The 19713-nt window shown below is 44.0% G+C and overlaps 1 pseudogene; it reads left to right on the forward strand.

Annotated features, from left to right (window-relative positions):
• Positions 1-19713, forward strand: part of LOC141157692 (calcium-activated chloride channel regulator 1-like) — a 310073-nt pseudogene that overhangs the window by 76795 nt on the left and 213565 nt on the right.

The raw sequence follows: 19713 nt of genomic DNA on the forward strand, positions 1-19713 counted from the left end.
AGACGTAGTACTGGAAGCACGTCAACAACTGCATCCTCAAACACAACTCTGCCTCTGACCACAAGTCGTGGTGGCTCTTCAGGTCGCATGGGTGCTAAGCCTTGCATAGCCTGGGCATTTTTTCAGATTGATAAAGATGACCCAACTCGTGTTATCTGTAACATTTGTCAACAAAAGATAAGTAGAGGCCAAAAAATACATAGTTTGAGTACTTCATGCATGAACCAGCACATGGACATGAAGCATAAGTTGCAGTGGGAAGCTCACTGTGCTACAATGCGGCCTAGCCGGCCGGGCCAACCACTGTCTGCCACATCTTGTGCATCCGCGGCCTCTTCATCCTCTGTGACTGGGGGGACAGCAGTCACACCTGTTTTGGGACGCAGACCTGCCACCTCTTTACCCGCAACAGCCAGCGTGATTGGCAGGTCATCATTTTCTTTGGAGGTGGTAACACCAGCTGGTGTTGAGCGCTGTCCAACATCGATAGCACCACCTTTGGATCAAGGCAACCTAACATGTCCGCCTGCATCTTCCTCACAGACAGGCAGTTTGCCGGGGACACCCTTATCAACCCCGTCTAAGAACAACAGCCAGCCCTCGGTCCCTCAGATGTGGACAAGTAAAAGACCATTTCCTCCTAGCCATGAGAAAGCTAAGAGGTTGAATTTCACCATCTGCAAGCTCTTGGCTACAGAAATGCTGCCTTTCCGCCTGGTGGACACAGAGGATTTTCGAGACCTTATATCAGTCGCAGTGCCCCAGTACCAGATGCCCAGTCGGCACTACTTCTCAAAGAAAGGTGTGCCTGCGCTCCACCAGCATGTCACACACAACATCACCGCTTCTTTGAGAAACTCTGTGTGTGACAGGGTGCATTTCACCACAGACTCTTGGACGAGTAGGCATGGACAGGGGCGTTACATGTTGCTGACTGGACTGATGGAAGACTCATCAGATGAGGGAGACCTTGATCACATTTCTGTTGTGCGAGGTTGGGGGGAGAGGACAGAGGAAGGAAGCATGATTGTTACCTCGCCACCAACACAACAGGGACTTTTGTGCTCCTGGATGCGCAAGACACATGAGTGCCTTCTTGCTGCACTACCTGCAACTTGACCCTCGAATTGTGAGAATTAGAAATAATCCTGACTACTGGGTTGCCACACTGTTAGATCCCCGGTACAAAAGTAAATTTGCAGAAATTATTCCTGACATAGAAAGCGATGCACGCATGCAGGAGTATCAGCAGAGACTGTTGCAGAATCTTACATGTGCTTTTCCACAAAACACCAGTGGTGCACGTAGTGAATCTCACAGTTCCAACTTGCCAACCGTGGGACCGTCGAGTGTTCAGCACTCAAACCGTAACAGAAACACAGTATCTGCTGGTAACATCAATTTTGCGGAATCATTTCACCACTTTTTTAGCCCATCCTTTGCAAGGCCACAGGAGACAAGAAGTCTGACACACAGTCAACGCCTAGAGACGATGGTACAGGAGTATCTCCCAGTAAACATTGAAGCCATGACTGTGTCACTGGACCCTTGCACTTTTTGGGCTTCCAATCTGGATAAATGGCCAGAGCTCGCCACTTACGCCTTGGAGATCTTGTCATGCCCCGCAGCCAGCGTTCTGTCTGAACGTGTGTTCAGCGCTCCTGGTGGTGTGCTGACAGATAAGCGCATGCGGCTCTCCACTGATAATGTAGACAGACTCACGTTCATAAAGATGAACAAATCATGGATCCGAAACGACTTTTCTACCCCTGTGTCATCCTGGTGAGAGTAATAGCTTGATGATTGGTTAAAATCACCTCGCCAACTGTTTTAAGCTTTCAAATTACTAATCATGTTTATCTGTATCTTGGCTGGAAAATTATTTGGGCTTTGTAGCAGTGTGCAGTACTGATTCTATTAGGCCATCTATACTAAGCTCCACCAGATTTAAAATTACTAATCATGTTTATCTGTATCTTGGCTGGAAAATAATTTGGGCTTTGTAGCATTGTGCAGTAATGATTCTATTAGGCCATCTATACTAAGCTCCACCAGATTTAAAATTACTAATCATGTTTATCTGTATCTTGGCTGGAAAATTATTTGGGCTTTCTAGCAGTGTGCAGTAATGATTCTATTAGGCCATCTATACTAAGCTCCACCAGATTTAAAATTAATAATAATTTTTAGCTGCATCTAGCCCGGAAAATAATTTTGGGGCTCCTTGGTGCGCAAGACACATGAGTGCCTTCTTGCTGCACTACCTGCAACATGACCCTCAGATTGTCAGAATTCGAAGTAATCCTGACTACTGGGTTGCCACACTCTTAGATCCCCTACACTCTTCGATCAACCTTTTCATTTTAATAAAGAACAAAAAAATGGTCATTTTTGAATTTATAAGCATTAGCAGGTTATTAGAAACTGAAATCAAACAGTTTTCAACTCAAAACTTTATTCTAGGTGATGTTACATTTGCACATAGGACCTCTTGTTCGAAAGGAGCTTATGAACTCTCTCATCCATTGAATTTGTCAGGTTTTGGATGGTTTCTGCTTCAATTGTTTTGCATGAGGACAGAATACCCTCCCAGAACTGTTGCTTAGATGTGAACTGCCTCCCGCCATCATAGACACTCCTTTTAATGATGCTCCAGAGGTTCTGAATGGGGTTGAGGTCAGGGGAGCATGGGGGTCACACCATAAGTTTGTCCCCTTTTATGCCCATATCAGCCAGAGATGCAGATGTGTTATATGCAGCATGAGACGGTGCATTATCATGCATGAAAATGATCTTGCTGTGGAATACACGGTTCTTCTTCTTGAACCATGGCAGGAAGTGCTGTTTGAGAAACTCCACATACATTATGGAGTTCATCTTTACCCCTTCAGTGATCCTAAAGGGGCCGACAATCTCTCTCCCCATGATTCCAGCCCAAAACATTACTCCACCTCCTCCTTGTTGGCGCTGTAGCCGTGTTTGCGTGGGGTGTCCATCAACCAGCCATCCTCCACTCCATCCATCTGGACCATCGAGCGTTGCACGGCACTCTTCCGTGAACAAAACAGTTTTGAAGTCAGTCTTCATGTATTGTTTGGCTCACTGGAGCCATTTCTGCTTGTGTGCAGTGGATAGAGGAGGTCGACATGATGGCTTACGCACAGCTGCAAACCTCTGAAGGACCCTGCATCTTGTTGTTCGGGGGACGTTGGAGGCACCAGCAGCTTCAAAAACTTGTCTGCTGCTATGACAAGGCTTTTTTGCCGCTGCTCTTTTAACCTGACGTAATTGCCTGTAGGAAAGAGTCCTCAATTTGCCCTTATCAGCACGCACACGTGTGTACTGTGAATCAGCTACATACTTCTTGATTGCCAAGACACTTCATCCTGATCATCGCACAATGTTGATTGTAGTCATGCCTTGACCTAAACACTCCACAATTTGTTGCTTCTCAGCAGCCGACACATCCTTTTTCTTTCCCATTTTGGCAGAAAATGTAGGCTGCTTAATAATGTGGGACAGCCTTCTTAAGTAGTCTTGTCTTTCATTGGACACACCTGCCAAACTAATTAGCACAGGTGTCTGCAATTGCTTACAGTGATACAAAGAGCCCTGACACACGTCACCATCAATGAGTTTAACTGACAAACAAACAAATTCTTCCCTTATCACTCCTGAACACGTTTTGCATAATAATTTGGAACACAGTGTACATGTGCTTTTCCACAAAACACCAGTGGTTCACATAGTGAATCTTACAGTTCAAACATGCCAACCGTGGTCTGTATGGAGTTGTTCAATAAAGGGCCCAAGATTAAGATAGCATAGACGGGAGGGGTCTCTATGAATAGGAATTCCTAAGTATTTGATACCCTGTGAGGGACAGGCAAAGGGAAAGTTGGACTGGATGGAATCCTGTATGGATTTGGGGAGGGAGACATCGAGGGCCTCAGACTTCGCTGCATTGATTTTAAAATTTGACCATGTAACAAAGTGATCTATTTCAGTCATAACAGCAGGGATCGATATATGTGATTGAGTGATATATACTAGGACATCATCAGCAAATGCAGAGCACTTGTACTCGGTGCCTCCCACCTCAATCCACCTAATATTGGGGTTATGGCGAATTGATGAGAGCAGATGCTCGGATGTATAAGAGAGGGAACAGAGGACATCGCTGCCTTGTCCCATTGGTGACTATGAAAGGTGATGAAAATGTTCTGACGCACCCCCTGGGCCTTGGGACTCCCGGAGCCGGACCCTTTTTGGTGGATGCTGGTGGTTGTAGTCTCCGTGGCGGCGACCCGGTTCCGTGGCTCAGGGCGGTCAAACCAGTGGCGGAACTATTTATGTGGTTTTGATGTTTAAATGTCCGACTACACCACCCGTGGATTGCGGTCAGAGTGCACCGCCGCTGCAGGGCAGACCGCTGATGCTGGTGTTGTGGGTGCAGCAGAGCGTAGCATAACTCCCCACGGGAGGAGTATAGCCTCAGGGCAGTGTATGAGGAGGATGGGGGTGATGGTGCAGGGCAGCAGCAGTAACGACACGGAGTCAGTGATGCAGTCCAGGGCCTTTACTCACAGTTCTTATTATCCAGACCACTTCTGCAGGTAACGGCTGCCCACGTCGTACTGTGTTCACCAGGTGAGGGGCTCAGACAACTACCAGATAACTTTGGAGCGCTTCACAGGACCCCCTTTGTGTGTCCTTTGTCTGGCCTTTCTTACCAACCCTTCTGTCCGGCTGCCTCGGGCCTCCTCTTGGTAAACTTGGCGCCAGTTTCCCTGACCCTATGTGGTGCCTTCCTAGCGGGTGTAGCGAGGGGCTGCGCCACATAAAATGTCACAGCCTCCGGTTTCTAGCTGAGGGTCGTTTCCCGCCTCCACTAGTTTCGGGGACCGGTCTCCCCCTTTGGCCTGACCCTCCACGCAGGTGGATTCGGGCGTGCAGTGGCGTCTCGCCCGTCCGCACCCCTGGGATCCCTTCATTCCTCGTTCTTGGAGCCTTCTCCGCTCCTCTTCCTTCCTTCTCCCTCTTCCAGGCCTGGGCCTCTGTTAATAGGCCCGCCTCCGGAGCAGAGCTCATGCAGAGTCCCTGCTCCCTGTCACTTCTGCTCAGACTTCTCTGCACTGAACTAAGATGGTGCCCACCTTTGATACTCCCTTCTCAATGCACCCAGGAACTGCTTCCTCCCTGCTCCTGCACAACAGGGTTCCCCTTCCTCTGTGTTCCCTCCCCCCACTCCAGCGAGGGAAAAGGACTGTCTTGCCCATCTCAGGGGCATATTGGTCGCCCTGCCCCACGGCAATGTGGTGTAATGCATGCAGGTGTCGGGTCCTGATCCACACTCCATCCTTACCTGAGAGTGAGATATCACACCTCTGGGTGAGGTGCAATACCTCTGTAGCAACCGAGCCCTTAGGGTGCTACAGTTCCATTTATCTTCAGCCTAGGTGACGTATTGCGATACAGGGCCGTGATTTTGGCTATAAAAGGGTCCGCTAGACCACTACCCCAAGCTTTTTAAAAGAATAATATATCGCGTGCCAGGAGACTCTATGGAATGCTTTCTGAGCATCCAACGAGAGTATCTAATTACAAATTTTTAACTGCATCTAGCCCAGGAAATACTTTGTGCCTAGGAGCAGTGTCTGCTAGTCAGCGGATTATCCCGTCTGTTAAGCAAGCTACACCACCTGTAGTTTGGACACTTAATTTTTTTCAAAGGAAATGCTTCGGGACCACGGGATACTCAGTGAAGAGCATCAGGAGGTACCCCAAGGCATAGGGGCTGGGACTGGCGGTAGGACGCCTTGCGGTGGACAGCCGAGCTCGATCCTTATAAAAGCTTTGTAACTGCAGCAGCTTTAGAGGACGCTACTGGAGCAGGAAATACGCGGCTGCTGGCATGAGACTTGCCCTCCAATAGATCCTTTTAAAAGAATTTAAAGTGTATTCATTCAAATTAGAGAGACAATTTAAATTAAAAAGCTTAGAGCTGCCTCCACCACAGGGAGGCTCGCACGACCCACCAGCGGACAGGCACCAGTATTGGGAGAGGGAGGCTGGCCATCAGGGTCCACCGCGGCTCTGGCACAAACCCGGCGACACGGAGGTGGCACGGGCAGGAACAGACTGGCCGTGTCGGCTTCTCACTTTTTGGATTTTAGAAGGGCATGACATGCCTATATCTGTGTCTCCCCCTCCTTTTACTCCTCCACCTCTTTTCTTTTCGCATGACTATATGTACTTGTCACTTTTCCATGTGTTAGTTATGTCTTCTGAGCAGTTTGTCAGCTTTTGGACACCTTTGAAGGTGTTTTGTATGTGTTTCTATGTGCTTTTGTTTGCCTGCCATTGGTTTTAACGGTGTTCGAAGGTGTTCGACGAACAGTTCGACGAACAGTTCGGCGAACACACGGGTGTTCGACGAACCGAACCGAACTCGAACACTACGGGGGTGGCTCAACACTAGTGGTGATGAGAAGTCTGGCCCATACCAGCCCTTGTTCATTTTGATAAGGGTCAGCTTTTCCACATTGTCAGTTGACAGGCGAGTGCGCTTACTAGTTATAATTCCCCCAGTGGCACTAAAAACACGCTCCGATAACACGCTAGCGGCAGGGCAGGCCAGGACCTCCAAGGCATACAGAGCGAGCTCATTCCAAGTGTCCAGCTTGGATACCCAATAATTAAAAGGCACAGAGGAATCACGGAGGACGCTGGTACGGTCGACAAGGTACTCCTTCACCATCTTTTGAAACTTTCCACTCCTTGTGAGAGTACCCCACGCCTCAGGGCCTGTAAGCTGGGCGGGTCTCAGAAAACTGTCCCAAAACGTTGACAGTGTTCCCCTGCCTCTGCTGGATTGGAGTTGCGTCTCTCTCGCCTGTACGCCTTGGTTGGGCAACGAGCTGTGACCTCTGCCACTAGCTTGTTCAGATGGTAATTTTTTTAACAGTTCTGCAGCAAGGGCCTTCTAGTACTGCCCCATTTTTGTAGACTTCTCCACTTCAGGAATGAGAAAGTGAAAGTTCTTCTTGTAGCAGGGGTCTAAAAGTGTCACCAACCAGTAATGACTGTCATGCAACATTTTGACAACGCGAGGGTCATGGTTAAGGCAGAGTAACATAAAGTCAGCCATGCGTGCCAGACTGGTAACGGGCAAGACTTCCTTGTCCTCACCAAGATGATGACTGACCATGCTCTCCTCCTCTTCCCCCCCTGTCCTCAGGCAACCCACGATGAACCAACGGTATGACAGTTGTACAAGTACTACCGTCTACAGCGCATGATACCAGCTCCTGTTCTTCCTCCTCCTCTCCCTCATTGTCCCCCAATGCACGTTGGGATGAGATGAGGCTGGGATGTGTGTAATCGCCCGCTACGGCTTCTTGATCCATCTCATCATACTCTGGCTGCAATGCCTCCTCTTTAATTCTCTGCAGAGAGCATTGCAAAAGACAGACAAGTGGGATGCTGACGCTAATGATGGCGTCCATCATCTTGGTGGACTCCTCAAAGTTTGTCAGGATGGTACATATGTCAGACATCCAGGTCCACTCCTGAGGTCTTATGTGTGGAGGCTGACCTGAATATCGACGGCCTTGTTGCAGCGGGTACACCACAACTGCTCTCTTCTGCTCACAAATCCTTTGCAACATGTGGAGGGTAGAGTTCCAATGTGTGGGGACATCACACACCGGTCGGTGTGCCGGAAGCTGCAAACGCTGCTGCAACACAGCAAGGGTGGCGGAAGCTGTAACCGACTTCCAAAAATGAGCTGACAGGTGGCGTACTTTGACGTGCTGATCTGGCAATTCAGGGTACGATTTAAGAAACCGCTGAACCACGAGGTTAAGCACATGAGCCAGGCATGGTACGTGTGTGATCTCGCCTCAGAGCCACCACCAGGTTACGGCCATTGTCACACACGACCATGCCTGGATGTAGGTTCAGCGGTCTCAGCCACAGATCTGCCTGCTCTTTCACAGCTGTCCACAAGTCACAGGCAGTGTGAGGTTTCTCACCTAAGCTTATGAGTTTCAGCATAGCCTGTTGCCGCTTGGCTGAGGCAGTACTGCAGTGCTTCCATCTTGTAACTGATGTGGTGATATCTGAGATGGAGGCTGAACATGAGGAGGAGGAGGAGGATGATGCGCAGGAACTGTACACTGTGGGGGCAACTCTGACTGACATAGGGCCCGCAATCCTCGGTGTTGGGAGGATGTGTTCCGTCCCAAGGTCCGACTGGGTCCTGGCTTCCACTATGTTTACCCAGTGTGCTGTCAGGGAGATATACCGTCCTTGGCGACAAGCACTTGTCCATGTGTCCGTTGTCAGGTGGACTCTCCCAGTAACTGCGTTGTTGAGGGCACGACATATGTTTTGGGACACGTGCTTGTGTAGTGCGGGGATGGCACACCGGGCAAAATAGTGTCGGCTGGGGACCGAGTACCGAGGGACGGCCACCGCCATAAGGTTGCGGAAGGATTCCATCTCCACCAGCCTAAAAGGCAGCATTTCCAATGCAAGCAGTCGTGAAATGTGCGAATTTAGGGCTGTGGCCTGTGGGGCGTTGGCTGCGAATTTGCGCTTTCGTTCAAAGGTCAGAAGGAAGATTAGAACCGAGTATCAGGTTGCTATGTATATATATCATAAATATCTAAATAATCTCCATACTACAACCTACTCTTAGGATCATATATCTCAGGCCATTCGTATACAGATCAATATATAGCGAGATGCCGAAGCAAGAAATACTACGAATGTATGGCCAATATATTGAAAAAAATAGAAAATCACTTTATTGAGAAAAACTTTTTTTAAAGAGATAATTAAAGTCATACAGGACTTCGGTGGCACAACATATGTCAAAAAGAAATTACACACAGATAATTAAAACATACTTAAGAATAGACACCAGGAGTCGCCACAGGGTGCAGATATCACATCCATCATTATATTCAATAGCATTTATATCACACAAGGGGACACTGTGAGGATTGTATGTATATTCATATATATGGGGGCTGGAAAAAGGTATCATAACAAGGTATACATGGCCATAAATAGAGCCTCACTTATGGACCTAAACCTGAAATCCACCGGCCATAGATGTAAATAACTCACAGAACATATATCAAAAAACAAAGAGAAAACATGATTCACCTTGTGTAAACATAGAAGCTGCACGCTGTGTGGCTCCCCGACGCGCGTTTTGGCACTCCTGCCTTTGTCAAGGGGAATTTGCGCTTTCGTTCAAAGGTCTGGGATATGGACAACTGAACGCTGCGGTGGGACGTGGATGTGGACGTTGATGCTGTTTCTTGAGAAACTGCCATAACAAGTGAAGACTGAGAGGAGGGGGCATCTTTACATGCAGTATGGACAGGGGATTGCCTTGCACGCACAACAGGCGGTTCTCTTACATGCACAACAGTGGAAGAAGCAGTGGTGACACCCACTGACACTGGTCGTGGACCCTGGGGTTCGGCCCACAAAGTCGGGTGCTTTGCTGACATGTGCCTGATCATGCTGGTGGTGGTCAGGCTGGTAGTTTTGTCACCCCTGCTGATGCTGGCCTGGCAGGTGGTACAAATGGCCTTTTTGGGGTTATCAGCAGAGTATTTAAAAAAATTCCAGGCTCTGGAAGACCTACCGGTTGTACTAGCAACGTCCCTCGTGTTGGTGTTACGGGGAACTGTTGCCCGCCTTCTGTCTGCGGCCACCACACTGCTTCATCCTGCCTGTTGGGGTATTCTGCCTCCATCCCCCTGTGTGCTGCTGGCCTTGCTCTGCGTGTCCTCCTGCCACGTTGGGTCAGTTACTAGATCATCCACCACCTCCTCCTCTTCCACTTACGCATCACGGTCCTCTTCCTCACTTCGTGGCAATTGTGTCTAGTCATCATCCACCTCGTGACAAATTGCCAGCGTCGCCTTCCTGTGGCCGTGGCTGTTCAAATATTTGGCCATCGCTACATGGGATCTCCTCTTCCACCACTTCAAGCGGAGCAGGCGAGGGGCCCAAAAATGGAAATGGACCAGTGAACAGCTCTTCAGAGTGTCCAACTGTGGGATCAGTTGCTGTCTGACGACACTCGGCATGGTGGGAGGAAGGAGCATCAGGGTGAGGAGGAGTATGCGGTCGAGACTCACGGCTACTAAGACTTGACCGTGTGGAAGACAGACCGGAGTTGGTGGCGCCCAGGTGACTGGGAGTATTATCTGCTATCCAATTAATAACCTGTTCACACTGATCAGTTGGCAATAGTGGTGTTGTTTTGTGCTTCTCTAGTAATTCGGTCAAGAACTGGGAGCAAGAAGATGTGGCTGTTGGTTGTGGCACATTTTCACCTTGGCCACGGCCCCGTCCTCTGCACGCACCATCACCACAACGTCCAGTTCCATGTCCCTTGCCACGCGCCTTGCCCATTGTAAATTAAGTAAAATAGCTTACACTCGCACTATCAATGGCAAAAGGGTAATAAAAAGGAGATTAGAACCGTGGAAGTGGAAAACCACAGTTCTATTTGACTGGCCTACACCAGAATCTTTTAAACAGATATATTTGTGTCTGAACAGTCAGCGAATCAATAATAAATAATGACCAAGCTCAACTTATGAAGAAGGGTGCCAGGAATACAACACATGTATCCGTGTAGATAAAGATTCCGGCACACCAAATAATGTAGAAAAGTCTCATATGGGTGATATAAAAGTAGATGCTTTATTTCTCCAACAATAACTGGTTCAAATCGTTGTCAATATAGTTGCCCAACGTTTCAACCCCAACGGGGTTTTCCTCAGGGCCATCAGAAGAACTAGTTACTTTACTCTGCTAAATTTCTGGGGATCTTCCCACGTAACTTGAGAGTCTTTCAGGAATAATTACTATGAAAAGCACCAGTTGTTGCTGTTGCAGGGGAAATGTGTCTATCGGCAATAGTAGCTGTGAACAATTGTAGTAGTCGTGACCGAGGGGATATTCCTCTAGGATATGGCAAGTGTGCCTGTGTACCTCTGGGTTAGCATGTCCTGCCGGTGGTGGCACGCTAACCCAGAGGTACACAGGCACACTTGCCATATCCTAGAGGAATATCCCCTCGGTCACGACTACTACAATTGTTCACAGCTACTATTGTCTCAACAGTCAGCGAGACACTCAAACTGTTTTTTTTTTATGTAATAAAGGCAAAAAGGTGGATTACACCCAGATTTGAACCATGGAAGAGGAAAAGCACAGTTCTAGTTCTCTGGCCTACACCAGAATATTTTAAACAGATATATTTGTGTCTGAACACTCACAGACACACTAAATTTTTTTTTTTGGGGGGGGGATACCTAAAGGTTAATAAGACGGGTATTTGTACAGTCTGACTGAGGAAAAAAGAAATAAAAGACGATTTAGATGAAAAAAAAAGGATTTTTCCTGGCCCCTGAGACCTGGAGCTAAGTCTAGCAATTTGAGCAGCAGCAGCACACAGGACTGTAATGCAGTGTTTGTTGGTATAACCACTGCATCTCCAATACAGCCTGCCTGCCTGATATCTGGGATGGTTATTAGTCCTCAGAAGGACTGTTTGTTTGATTTTGCAGGCTTTAGAGACCCTACACTACCTATTTCGCAGTATAAATCTCTCCCTAGCTCAGCAGCACTCTCCCTACACTGTCTGATCCGGAGCGACTGTGTCCAAGATGGCGGCGCCCGGTTTTAAATACTCGAGGTAACGCAGTGCGGCCACCCAATCACTGTAACGCCCACAACCAACATGGCTGCGGCATTACAGTGACTGGCTGGCAATCCCTGCATGTTCATTGGCTCTGTAAAGAGCGCCAAACATGCAGGGCAGAGACCTGAGCTCCTGCCCGAGTAACCCGAAAATGTTCGGTGCTCGCTGAACATCCCAAGTAGTGAGATGCTCGGGCGAGTACCGAGCAGTGTCGCACATGCTCGCTCAACACTAATGTTAACCCATCAATGCTCCAATATGGATCCTCGTTTGGTTGGTATTGGCAAATCATTAATAAAGATAGCCCCCTTCCTTTGTAAAACCACATGGATGTCACAATCAGCACTGATTAAGGCATTTAAAGGGGATATCTGGGACTTTTAAAAAAATGCATGTATTTGCTAACAGAGGCAACTACCTGTCTGTCGTACCTTGTGCCGGTCATTGACCACTTCTACCAGAGATTCAGCTGCTCCCTGTCAACTGAGCAGCAATTTCTCTTCCTGTTGACAGGGCGGGACTATTGGTGTCATGCTGATTGACAGCCGGCTTCTCCAATTAGGCAGCAGAGAGCCAGCTGTCAATCAACATGACACCAGTAGTCCTGTCCTGTCTACAGGAAGACAAACTGCCGCTCTGTTGACTTGACCTTAGCGCAAATCCCGGATATCCCCTTTAAATAAATGAATGAATGGTATCATAGTTATTACTGATTGTGGCAATTACTGCGTAGTGCACTAATATATATAATACAGCTGTCAACCATAACTGACAAATCTCTGTGCAATAATGGGACTGCACCTTTTGTTAAATACCTTCCCGCTACAATTTATTAATACTTTGTAAAAAAAAGGTCAAAGAGTTAAGCTGTGAACTTTTCTCCAATCTCCACCAATAGAGCTGGAGCGCAGCTGCATATTATTGCTATACTCCAAACAGGTAGCAGTTTGTCTCCAGCACTCTGATAATAACTGCCATTACCTGCTTGCCAAGACTAATCTAACAACACACAATAGGGGAGAGTGTGAAGATGGAATGGAAGCAAGAAATAAAAACAGGATTTGACTATAAACATACTTTTTGTAATTTGTAAGTAACCATTGAGACACAGGTCTGTATTAGGGTTATAGACAAAAATATTTACCATACTCAAAGAGGACCTTTTACTAGTTTGAGCATTTTAAACTAGCCACATTTTGGAAAAGTGGCTGCAGATCAGAGTAAAATGTAATTTTTATATTTACATTTTTCCTCTCTGCTGCAGAGATATTAGCTTGCAAAGTTTAGGTTATAATTTATGTAAAATACAACTGGGCATTTATAGAGATTTTTTTCTGGGGATGTATGCCTCTCCCCCTACATGAGATCGACCAATTATAAGCAGGTAGCCTAATATAGGGGAGAAAATAATACACTCTCCTCACTGTTCTCTGGAGCTTCTGTGTAGAGATACAGCTGCGCCAAGGTATGTGTCATTAAAAACCCTTCCAGATCTCTTTTCACAGTGCTGAGTGATAAGATCTGGAATGGTTTGTAATGATACATAACTCAGTTCTGCTGTATCTCTACACTGTAGCTACATATGAGATCAGTGAGGAGAAGAGGGTGTGGTATTTTTCCCCTGTGTGTTGCTGCTTGCTTATGATTGGTCAACCTCATGCAGGGAAAGAAGTACACACCCTCAGAGAAAAATCTCTGGTAACGCCCAGTTGAACTATATCATAAATTAAAATCTAAACTTTATAAGCAAATATTTCCACTATGAAGATGAACAAATAAAAACTATGGTTTAATCAGCTCTGCAACCTCTATTCCATGATATAGCCAGTTTAACATCCTGAAACTGGTGAAAGATCCTCTTAAAAGGGGTTGTCTCATGAAAAATCCACCTTTTCTGAAACAGAACCTAGACTGCTGACTAGCTGTCTAATGATCTGTCATTATGGCGAGATATTTCCTTATATCAGCCACAATATGATATGCATCTTTATATTAGAGGCTCTGAAATCAATGACTGATTCATTTTGTTTTATCAAATTTTTTTGCAAATGTCTTTATTTATTTAAGTTTTCGATGCACTGAAGTATTTTATACTGAATTCAAAAGTGCACATATTCCATTATTATTTGGACATAGGTTGGACAGCATCATTCATGTTCACTTATTAATTACATCTTATAAATATTTGCATTTAGGCAGATGTTATTGTTGCCAGTCCACATCTAGAATATGGAGATCAGCCATATACCTTGCAATATGGGCGTTGTGGAGAACCAGGGAAATACATCCATTTTACACCCAACTTTTTACTTAATGATGATCTCATAAAAAATTATGGACAAAGAGGTAAGTAACTTGTTATACATTGGATATTATTAATAATTTATAAATCATATGGAAAATATACAATTCTATTAATTTATCTGATTATTGTGGGAAGTAATCTAATTTCTTTCAAAGTACTTTTATCACCTCAAAGCATATATGTTGAACGTGGTTGTGATTCGTTTTTTTTTAAACCTCATACACACAGTTCCATTAGATCTACATTTTGTATGAAGTAATTATAAGGACTGTATCCACTGCCATACAGGCCCTGTACACATTACCCTGCACACACTACCCTGCAATGTGCACCAGCCCTTACACAACATGGCATGACAAGACTGATAAGTATATTTACAGTACATACTGCAAATCTTGTCATTTAACTTTTTGACTTTTCAAACTGCTATTTCTTATACCTGTGCAGGAAGAGTCCTTGTTCACGAATGGGCTCACCTACGATGGGGTGTTTTTGATGAATACAATACACAGAAACCTTACTACATTTCAAGTACTGGTAAAATAGAAGCAACAAGGTATTTGCATGATTTCTTTTTACACCGAAAATAATTCTAAATATATTGCATAATATTTGGAAGTTATCATTCTACATCAGTTATAAAACTTTTCACACCCTACCTCCAAAGAAAACAATAGTATATCATAGGGAGTCTGCGGTTGCATGGAGCGGGCTCAAGAACTGAGCCTGCTCCATATAGGGCAGGTGTCACCTGTATTATCTAGTTGATTCCCGTCTCTAACAACATCAACAAGAGACGATTCAAAAATGAAAACAAAGTTTACAAATATTGATAGGATCTAAAACTAAAAACATAAAATTATTAAGCAAATAAGAAAAACACTAAAGAAAAAAAATTGAAACACCAGAATTGCCATTTTTTGTCACCTCAACTCCCCAAGAATATATAATGTAAAACTATAAAAGTGTCTTATCAGCCAAAAATAGTACCGATAAAATCTACAGCCCAGCATGCAAAAAATCAAAAAAATAAAATAAAATAAAAATGGTATGGTTCTTTAAAAATGGCGACACATACCAATTTTTTTCAAAAGGTTCTGAATTTTTTAAAGCTACTAAAATAACAAAAAGACTAAGTTTGATGTTGCTGTATTTGTACTGACCTGAAGGATAATGATTAAAGGTTATCTTCAGTGCACAATGGACGCCATAAAAATGAAAGGAATTGTGTGTGTTTCACCATTCCAAATCACTTGGGATTTTTTTCTCTTTTCTTTCAGTATATTATACTGTAAAGTAAATAATGTCATTCAAAATTGTCCCTCAAAAAATAATTCTTCAAAGGCCATGTTGATGGAAAAATCTTGTGGAGGAAAAAAAAAAAGTGCAAAAACTAATGAGAGACAAACTAAAACAGACATTGGTTTCATGATTAAGGATTTAAACAGGTATTCCCACTAGAGAGGAGTGTATCGATCTGCAGAGAATTGAGTTTAAGTCAAATTTACTAATATTCACTGTTTCATGTGAATTTGAACAATTTGAAATGGGACTCATGTTTCACTCAAAAAAAAAACTGTTCATCTCTAATTCCCATCCTATAATGTTATGGCTTATCACTTTTCTAATCTCTGGGACCCCAAAAGTTGCCCCTGCAGCTTTTTCCCTCTACCCACTGTGATGTGAATTGACCTTGACCACTGAAATGTAGACATCATGTAATATATGCCCCTATACTGAACAGCATGCATATTGAGAAAATGCTAAAATGTTGTTGACCTTTTTGAATAATTGATATCTCTAACTGATACTATTTATTAATCTGAGAAGAAGATCACTTGCTTAGGTGGCCAAGTTCTGAGTCGTATATTTATATAACTGATTCCATTTCATTATTTTAATGCATTATAGGTGTTCCAAACGTTTAACTGGTAGAAATGCTAAAAAGTACAACCAGTGTCTAGGAACCTCTTGTTCACAGACCTGCAAAATCAACACAACAAACTTATATGAAAATGGCTGTGTTTTTGTCCCAGACTACTATCAGTCTGCTACGCAATCCATCATGTATTCCCTGGGACTATCTTCGGTGATTATTGGAGCGTCTGTAAAAGATATAAAATACATATCAATCTACCAGTACTTCTTTGCACATTTTATTCGGGCTTCTAATTTCTCAATACAAATCTAAAACCTTATCGTTACATGCTTACAAAATGCAAAGTATACTTCACTATGATTGGGTGGCTGCTTGTAAACACATACTGAAAAGAGATACTGTATTTATTTATTTATTTTACTCACTTATATAACACATTAATTCCACAGCACTTTATAGACATTATCGTCACTGTCCCCATTGGGGCTCACAATCTAGATTCCATATCAGTATGTCTTTGGAGTGTGGGAGGAAACTGGAGAACCCGGAGGAAACGCAAGCAAACACGGGGAAAACATACAAATTCCTTGCAGATGAAGTCATTGGTTGGATTAGAACAGCAAATAGTATAGTTTATGCTATATTTTTAACATTATCTTTCAGTGGAACACAATTGTGTAAAGATTTTAACTTTTCTATTGTAAAGTTCCATTGCAGTTTGTAAATCCGAAAAGGGAATAAAGAAAATAAAAAGAAAATCAAACAGAAAATGTCATTGGAGAGGGAAGTGTGGAGTTATAAATAGTCAACTATCCATATTATACTTTATATATAAATTAATAGCTAAGTTTGGGATTTTTACTCTTACAGTATATTGATGGCACTAAATCAGGAGGAAGATGTCCTGTCCAGTTATCACAAATTTAAATATTCTTGTCAAACCTTCTGAATCTCTCCCAGTTGTACCTTCTTGAAAATACTGGTCGAACTAATTGTAGTGACCATGTAGCCAGCCTCTTCTTAAGAGCAGTCATGCCAGCATTTTAGTAATTCTCACTGTGCCAGTAATTTAGTATAACAGACAGCTTTTATATTGACCATGCTATGTTTTCCCAGACAACTATTCCTGTTGGTTTCAAGGTTAATTCCAATATGAAAGGTATTCTCAAGTTGTCTCTTGAGCAGCTCAGAGCTATGCAGTCTCTAATAGAGATGAGCGTTGTTCTACTCGAACTGTTCGCCAATCTCAAATTCGAGCTGTTTTGGGCGGTGTTCGAGCCGTTCGGCGAACACGAACGATTTGAAAAAAATTCGGCTGTTCGAGGTTATGTTCGATAACTGTTCGTGCACCAAAATCATAGCTGGATTTTTTCTCAGTAATGATGAAAATTTATGTTAATACGCAGTTTGAGTGTACAGCGGGGCGGGGGGAAGGGGCAGGGGATGGATCTCTGCAGGAATAATGAAGATCTCCATTTTTTTTTCTCTTTCCCGCATTTACAGTGGGGAGGTGCAATCTGTCAGCCTATCAGCAGCGCACACACGGAGCGAAGTGCTTTTTTTCAGACAAGCAAGGGCATGTGTCATTGGCAGTGTATGTCACATGTCCTTGCCCTATAAGACCCAGCCATTTTCCCCGTCGCCACCATTTTCTCACTGCTGCAGCTGCGTGTTAGACGGCACCGCTGTTGCTGTGTGCGCTATACCTTGTTAATTTCAAGCCAATTTTCGCACAAATCTACAGATAGCTTGGGAGTAGGGAATAGTTGTGATTGCAGTCCATTTAAGGACTAGGTTACAGCATTTCCTACGACTTTTATCAGGCAGGTCTGTGCTCTTAAATAAATAGGTTGGGAGTAAAGACTAATTGTAATTGCAGTCCTTTTCAGGACTAAGTTACATCAGTTCCTATCAGTTTTTGCCAGGCAGGTCTGTGCCAGTGCTGTGCAAGTTTTTTTCACAGCATTTGGCTAAATCTAGCAAAGCTAATCCTTTTTGGCCTATTGCAGAGTGTGTTAGTCAGTGGAGTAGCCTATCTGTGTTGCAAGCTACACCACCTGTGTATAGAATACCAATTTTTTTACTGCACGTAGTGAAATAAAACCTTTTGGGCATAGCATCATTGTATTAGTCCATCTATACTAACCTCCACCAGGTTGCAAATTGAATATAATTTTTTTCTGCATCTAGCTCTGAAAAAATATTTGGGCTTCTAGCAGTGTGTGGGACTTGTTCTGTTAGTCCATCTATACTAACCTCCATCAGGTTGCAAATTCAATATAATTTTTTCTGCATCTAGCTCTGAAAAAATATTTCGGCTTCTAGCAGTGTGTGGGACTTGTTCTATTAGTCCATCTATACTGACCTCCATCAGGTTGCAAATTGAATATAATTTTTTTCTGCATCAAGCTCTGAAAAAATATTTGGGCTTCTAGCAGTGTGTGGGACTTGGTCTATTAGTCGATTTATACTGACCTTCATCAGGTTGCAAATTAAAAATTATTTTTATCTGCATCTAGCTCTGAAAAAATATTTGGGCTTCTAGCGGTGTGTGGGACTTGGTCTATTAGTCCATCTATACTGACCTCCATCAGGTTGCAAATTCAATATAATTTTTTTCTACATCTAGCTCTGAAAAATATTTGGGCTTCTAGCAGTGTGTGGGACTTGTTCTATTAGTCCATCTATACTGACCTCCATCAGGTTGCAAATTCAATATACCGTAATTTTTATCTGCATCTAGCTCTGAAAAAATATTTGGGCTTCTAGCAGTGTGTGGGACTTGGTCTATTAGTCCATCTATACTAACTTCCACCAGGTTGCAAATTAAAGATAATTTTTATCTGCATCTACCTCTGAAAAAATATTTGGGCTTCTAGCAGTGTGTGGGACTTGTTCTCTTAGTCCATCTATACTGACCTCCATCAGGTTGCAAATTGAATATAATTTTTTTCAGCATCTAGCTCTGAAAAAATATTTGGGCTTCTAGCAGTGTGTGGGACTTGGTCTATTAGTCCATCTATACTGACCTCCATCAGGTTGCAAATTGAATATAATTTTTTTCTACATCTAGCTGTGAAAAAAATTTGGGCTTCTAGCAGTGTGTGGGACTTGTTCTATTAGTCCATCTATACTGACCTCCATCAGGTTGCAAATTCAATATAATTTTTTTCTGCATCTACCTCAGAAAAAATATTTGGGCTTCTAGCAATGTGTGGGACTTGTTCTATTAGTCCATCTATACTGACCTCCACCAGGTTGCAAATTGAATATAATTTTTTTCTGCATCTACCTCTGAAAAAATATTTGGGCTTCTAGCAGTGTGTGGGACTCATTGCATTAGGCCATCTATACCAAGCTCCACCAGCTTTGAAATTAATAATAATTTTTAGCTGCATCTAGCCCTGAAAATAATTTTTCTTCCCAATAGTGGTAGCAATAGAAATGTGGGGCGCGCGCCTGGCTTACAAAAAGATACGCTTCATAACAAAAAACACCAGCCTAGCGCACTGCATTAATAAGATGGCATCATCGTCTCTCCCAGTGCTAGGCCTACTACACAGGCTAGCATTCCTGTGCCTAAAACACAATGTATGGGTCCGCACTAGCCACTATGCTGAGGGGTCTAAAGCTGCTGCTAACGCTTTATAACAATTCAATTGGCAGATTTTCACAGAGCTCTTCGACAACGCCCACCCATCGGGCAACAGTTGCCACCTTCCCTATGGGATCTAGTGGCTAATAGTTGATGCCATTAATCAGAGCGTCAGTTGCCCCGTCGACGTGGCA

This window comes from Phyllobates terribilis, unplaced genomic scaffold (assembly GCF_046119375.1).
Source record: "Phyllobates terribilis strain yellow unplaced genomic scaffold, ASM4611937v1 Scaffold_8__6_contigs__length_399053987, whole genome shotgun sequence".
NCBI classification, from domain to species: domain Eukaryota; kingdom Metazoa; phylum Chordata; class Amphibia; order Anura; family Dendrobatidae; genus Phyllobates; species Phyllobates terribilis.